At 48.3% G+C, this 5864-nt stretch overlaps 1 pseudogene; it reads right to left on the reverse strand.

The window, feature by feature from the left end:
• Positions 1-871: 871 nt before the first annotated feature.
• LOC127318449 (protein indeterminate-domain 14-like) lies at positions 872-3744 on the reverse strand (annotated as a pseudogene).
• Positions 3745-5864: the final 2120 nt, after the last annotated feature.

A 5864-nucleotide genomic window follows, 5' to 3' on the forward strand; every position in this document is an offset into this window, starting at 1 on the left:
TCCTAACATATTTAAATGCGTATATATATTTCTGAAAGATTGATGCACTAGCACACTCCTTCAAAATTCCTAACTAATGGGAAGAAGCTAGCAATATTTTTATATTCAACACCCCCTCAAGTCTAGGCTATCTTAGTCCTTAGCGTGGGTTCGGTGCATGCCGCATAATCATTTTTTATTTATTTGTAATACTGCGCGAGCATGGTCTTGAACTCGAGACCTCTTAACTCTAATACCATGAAAGATTGATACACTAGCCAACTCTTCCAAAATTCTGAATCGATGGAAAGAAATTAGGCAAAATATTTATATTCAACAACTGCAACCCAATTTGTATATGAAAAATCAAAATGCATAAAAGCAATTCTAAAAAAAGTTAGTAAATTAACTACTCTGAGTATATGGTAAACTTCTAGGTCATCTGTTCCATTCATTTAGGATTTTAATTGTGCACTCACCTCAATCAAATTTGAACCAAGAACCTAAACTCCAAGAAAATTTGATAAAAAATATTAATAAACAAAAGAAACTAACCTAAGTATTTTGAAAAACAGTGCCATTCAAGCAAGAATTTAGGAGTAAATGCCTTAGCATAGCATATATTTATCAAATTTGAATGAATGTGAATGACAATGCTTAATCAGATGTGAATTTGATCTAAAAAAATGTGATGTTTCTTTAGTGTATGAGATGTCATTGTCCTACTAGTACTTAATCAGATGTCATTGTGGAGTAAATCTTAAGGTGTTAGCGAAAATGCAGCCAAGATCGCCCTTTCTTGATGTATACATGCAATGATGCAGACATGTACGGCCGCTGAAATGCTGAAGCAGAAGGTAACTAGGAGAAAATCCAATCGCATGCAAACAAGTGAAAGATTCCATGCACGTCGCAATTAGCATGGACCCCTTTTGCCTTTTCTGCCCTGTTGCCATGAGAGACCAATAACACCCCCACTAGGGCTTAGAGTCTGTACCTAGAGGGCATTATGGCAATCATCTCATCAAATTACACCATCACGCAGCACATCGATCTCCTATCCCGTTGGTGAAACAAAAGAAAGGAGATCGAGCAAGCTGAATGTTGAAGGACTCAACCTAAAAATATGCTGAAGGTTAATAAACATCGGTGCGACGAGTCAGCTAGGCAGCTAGCTAGAGATCGATGGACCTAGTTGATGTCCATCTCCATCATGGCACGGTGGCTTCTTGGCAGGTCCTCGGCATGGAGGAGGAGCTGGTGGTGGCCGTCGTTGTCGACCTCGGTGTCGCCGCCCTCGGTCAGCACGGACGACACGTAGCTGGCTACCTCGCGTTCATGGAGGCCGCCCTCGCCCGGAAGTTGTGGCGGCAGCCGTAGCAGGTGATCTCCATCAGCGTTGCGTCGATCTGGCGCACGGCGTGGTCGCGGAGCACGTGGGCGCGGCTGAGCTCCAGCTGCGCCTGCTGCCTCACGCGTCGAGCGCCCGCCAGCTCCTGCTCGGCCAGCTCCACCTGGCGCCTCGCCTGCGCCCGCGTCTCGTCCGCCGATGCCATCTCTGCAGTCGCCAGCCTTAGCTGCTCCCGGGCTTCCTCCTTCAGCGTCGTAGCCGCTGCCGGGGCCGACTCCACGCTGCTGTCGTCCGGCGCGCCGCCGCAGCCGATGGAGAGCTGCAGCCGCACAGGGTCGGCGCCCAGCTGCCGGGGAGCGTGAAGAACGGCAGGGGGACGCGGCGACGGACGATACGTAACAGCTGTACCAGGAGGAGCCGCTCCGCCCCCGCGCGGCGGCATGAGCTGCAGCTCCAGGTTTTGAGTCCCGGCGCTGCGGCGGTCGGACGGCATCGGAGATGTCGATGACAGCGTCTGGTCGAACATCCGATGGAATGCTGCGACGTTGGCTGCCGTGGGGCTCGCTGTCGCCGGGCCGCAAGGCCAGGCCACGGGGCTCCCCACGAGCTCGCCCCCGCTGGACGGGCTGGCGCTGGACGCCGTCCGCGACAGGGACGCCGCATGTAGCTGATGGTGATGAGAGTTGGAAGCAGCTGCCGCGCCTACCACCCTGCCGCCTGTATGGCCCGGCGACGACGACGTCGTGTCGCCCCGGGGCCGGCTGGCGTCGCACATGTCCTGGTGCTCGATAAAGCTCTCCACCCTGCACACGGGACGCATCATGTCATGTTACAGCCACTGAGCCACTTGGTGTGACAAGGATGCGTACTGCATGGAGAGAAGCCAAGCCGGCGATCAGGAGCTAGTTAGATCGTGGTCGAGGACGGAGACATTAAATGGAGCTTGCGTTGCAAAGGCAGGCAAAGGAAGAAGAACCAAACTGAGGAGTACCTAGCTATAGTTAGCCCGGGGCGCGGCCGGCAGCAGAAAGAGATGCACAAGCAACCAATTACGTAGGAGTACGTACGTACGCATACACTCATGCACTAGCTGCCCTCGGGAATTGTGCCTGTCTGCCTGTCCTTTCCCATCTCCCCTATTGATGACACAACATACTGTGAGGCCCAAGGCCTACGCAGACAAAGTGGCCCAACCCGACCCAAAAAAAAAATCATGACGCCTTTCTGCGCACATTTTGCCAAATCTTGCAAAAGAAAGCTAGAGATTCCGCTCGTAGGATACTGCTACTCCTAGGAAATACAACATCCAAATACCAAGTTAAATTGTATTGTTGAAGTACTCGTAGAATATTGCGGCGATTGGCATGTTGTTCAAGTGTAGTTACCGGGAGAAGACGCGGCCGCAGTCGCAGGTGTGGCCGCGGGTGCCGCAGGTCTTGAGGTGCGCCTTGTAGTCGGAGTGGACGGCGTAGGCCTTGGAGCAGCGGGAGCAGGCCCACTGGCGGTGGCCGCTGTGCTTCCGCCGGAAGTGCTTCTTGATGCCGACGAGGTCGCCCAGGGCATGCGCGGGGTCGTGGTGGAGGCACGTCGGCTCGGGGCACACGAACACCCGCTTCCGCGCCGCCTCGCCGGCCTCCCGTTTCAGCAGCTTCCACGGCACCTTATGACGCCGCCGGTGCATCTGCAGGTTCTGGTCCCGCTGGAACCCCTGGTTGCAGATCTCGCACACGTACCGGTCAGACTCCAGCAGCGTCCGCGGCGACAGAGACACCACCTCCGCGTCCGGGTCTGCAATGCGTGCCGGCGCGCGTGAGGTCGCCGTGAGTGGTGACAATGTCATCGGATGTGAAATCAACCTCTACACTTACCAGGTGTGCCGGCTGGCCGCCGCTTCCTCTTCGTGCAGGCGTTGCCGTTGGCGATCTGCATCGGCCGGAAAGGATCAGGTGGCCCAGCGGCCCCCTCCGGAGGCGGCGCGGCCGTCAGCGCGCAAGAACTACTCAACATGGTGGCAACCTAATCGAACACAAGATATTACTAGATCTCTGGTGAGTTTGCGTGTCTACGTTCTTGCTCGTGATCGATCACTACTCCAAGCCATGCGAATGGATCACCGGAAGCGACAGGTCTCTATATAAGCTAGGGGGAAGGAGTTTCAGTCTAGCTAGCTAGCAGGAGGTGGCCGGAGACGAGAAGAATAAACATAAACAAAAAGGTCGAGGAGATGTGGATACAGCTTGGAATCGAGAGGGGGAGGAAAAGGTCTATGCCTCTATGGAGCAGTGTTGTTTTTTTGGCTTTGCTGCTGCGCAGACAACACCAAAGGGAGAGGGGGAGGCAGCTTTCCACCAGCTTTAGGTTTTAGCAGCTTTCTTTAGGATTGTATCATGTAGATGCGGCGTGGGGAGGGAGGACGAAGGGGATGGAGTTGGTAGGTGTTTTATTGGGTGGGACGTGGGTTGAGTAAACCAGCTAGCTCTATGGCCTGGTTCAAATAAGTAAATATACAAAAAAAAAAAAGACTTCTAGGATGGCAGGACACCCGGGTGAAAATAAACTACTCCCTTCGTTTCTGAAATAGAAGATGTTTTTGATATTTCAATGTCAACTATATACGAGCTAAAATGAGTGAATAGACGTACTGAAATGCCTCAACATACATACAATTTCGGAGAGTCATTGTCTCGTCCCCAATGTTGTCGCCCATGACTACGCTTTGAGGTTCTACCAGACCTAGGGTGAAGAAGAGGGACTCCATTGCAATTCTTCTTTTATTTTTGGGTCTTTTATAGAATTGTTGACGACCAGTTTGTTATTTTATTTTCAATTGACACCCTCTTTGTGAAATGTCTCGACGCTTAATACAGCTTCTCAGGACTTCGGGTTTGTTCCCCGTTCAAAAAAATTGATGAGTTATGAAGTAGTTTCTTCTTGTACATATATCCAATTTCACTCCAACTCAGCAATGCAAAACAAAGAAACACAACACACAAGAAGAGCACAAAAATTCATATTCATTAAATCCCCATGAGAACATGGAAGCATATAAAGGTTATAAAAGACGGTTTTGCTAATTCTCAGTTGAATTTTAGTTGGTGGATTTGTTGTGAACTTGTGATTCGTATCAACCATGAGTTGCAACATGAGCTATTACTAAGATTATCCTAGTTGCAAATGAGGTTACTGAGAAAATATCATAAACTATCGGATTACTTCGTGATCCATGCTAGTCATGAGTTGCAACATGGGCTGCTGAGAAAATGCCCTTGACCATAATATTGCTTCTTGATTCGTGCTATTCATTAGTTTCAAATGCCTACAACTGAGATTTGATGATGTCACCTAACTAAGAGTTATTCTCAATCGACTAAGAATTAGTCACTCCCTACAAAGGACCATACAATAATTCTCCAATGTATTTATCATGCAAATTTTCACGGAATCTTGATTAGTTTTCAAAAATGTGAAAAAACAAGTACTTTCTCAAGCATTGGATTTGTTTCCTTTGGTAGGGATGACCTTTTTTGATACATGACTTGAAGATTGGTATATATGTCATTTTGGATTCCTTTACATGCAAAGTAGCTTATTATTGTTCATATATCCAGCGGTAATGCAAACAGGGATACACATCACACAAAAAGAACACTACCGCTAGCATATGCTACCTGCCATCCTAGAAGATCTAGCCAATCAACTCCATCAAGTAGACATCGTGGAGTACGGGTTTCAGGGGATCAGGTTAAACGAGAAGGGACAATGGTGCATGTTCAGTCTAGGCCTGGCATAATCGCATCTATCCTCCATGAGTGGGATAGCATTATTCTACTGACTGGCGTTGGCGAGCGAGTGGATGTTGGGACACCTACCCCTATTCATCTAATTCATGGGACCCGGGTGTCATTGGTGGTTTCGCCAAGAACTCACATGTCCTTCGCCTCGAAGCTAGAGTATTCTAACAACCTTGCCTTGTGGGAGGTAGTGCTCTAGGAAGTGGAATTTCATATCTATCAACAAAGATTGATGGGTTCCATGGCAGAAATCAAAGTGTATCTACAACAATAAGAGATGTATGGGGTGGGATGGTGATACCTTAAATCCGGATTATGGATTTAGTATTGTAAGATTTTTCACTAGAAGACCTACGTTTAATCGAACCTCGGAAAGCATAATTAAAATGGTGTAAAGGAAACGTCTACAAGATTTGCTAGTTTGTTTAATTTTATGTTTACCGGATCTTTCTAGTTTCTTTTGTTTTATGTTGTGTTCAATGGACGGGAATAGGCTAGGGTCAAGGATTCTCCTGCAGCTATGCGTACATGTAGAAATGAAGTACAAATGTGTAGTAAATAAAATAGTGATAAGACATTTGTGAGGAGCACACCCGTAAATACTATTGCTCATAAAGCTAGAGGTGACAAGAGTCTCTTGGTCCAACCATTGTTCCCACATCCGCGAGTAACAACAACTATTAAGTAAATGAATGCAAACCAAAGCAATAAGCTAGATGATTGTGCCGTTGATCCCAAGCGAA

Source organism: Lolium perenne, chromosome 7, assembly GCF_019359855.2.
Source record: "Lolium perenne isolate Kyuss_39 chromosome 7, Kyuss_2.0, whole genome shotgun sequence".
In the NCBI taxonomy this organism is placed as follows: domain Eukaryota; kingdom Viridiplantae; phylum Streptophyta; class Magnoliopsida; order Poales; family Poaceae; genus Lolium; species Lolium perenne.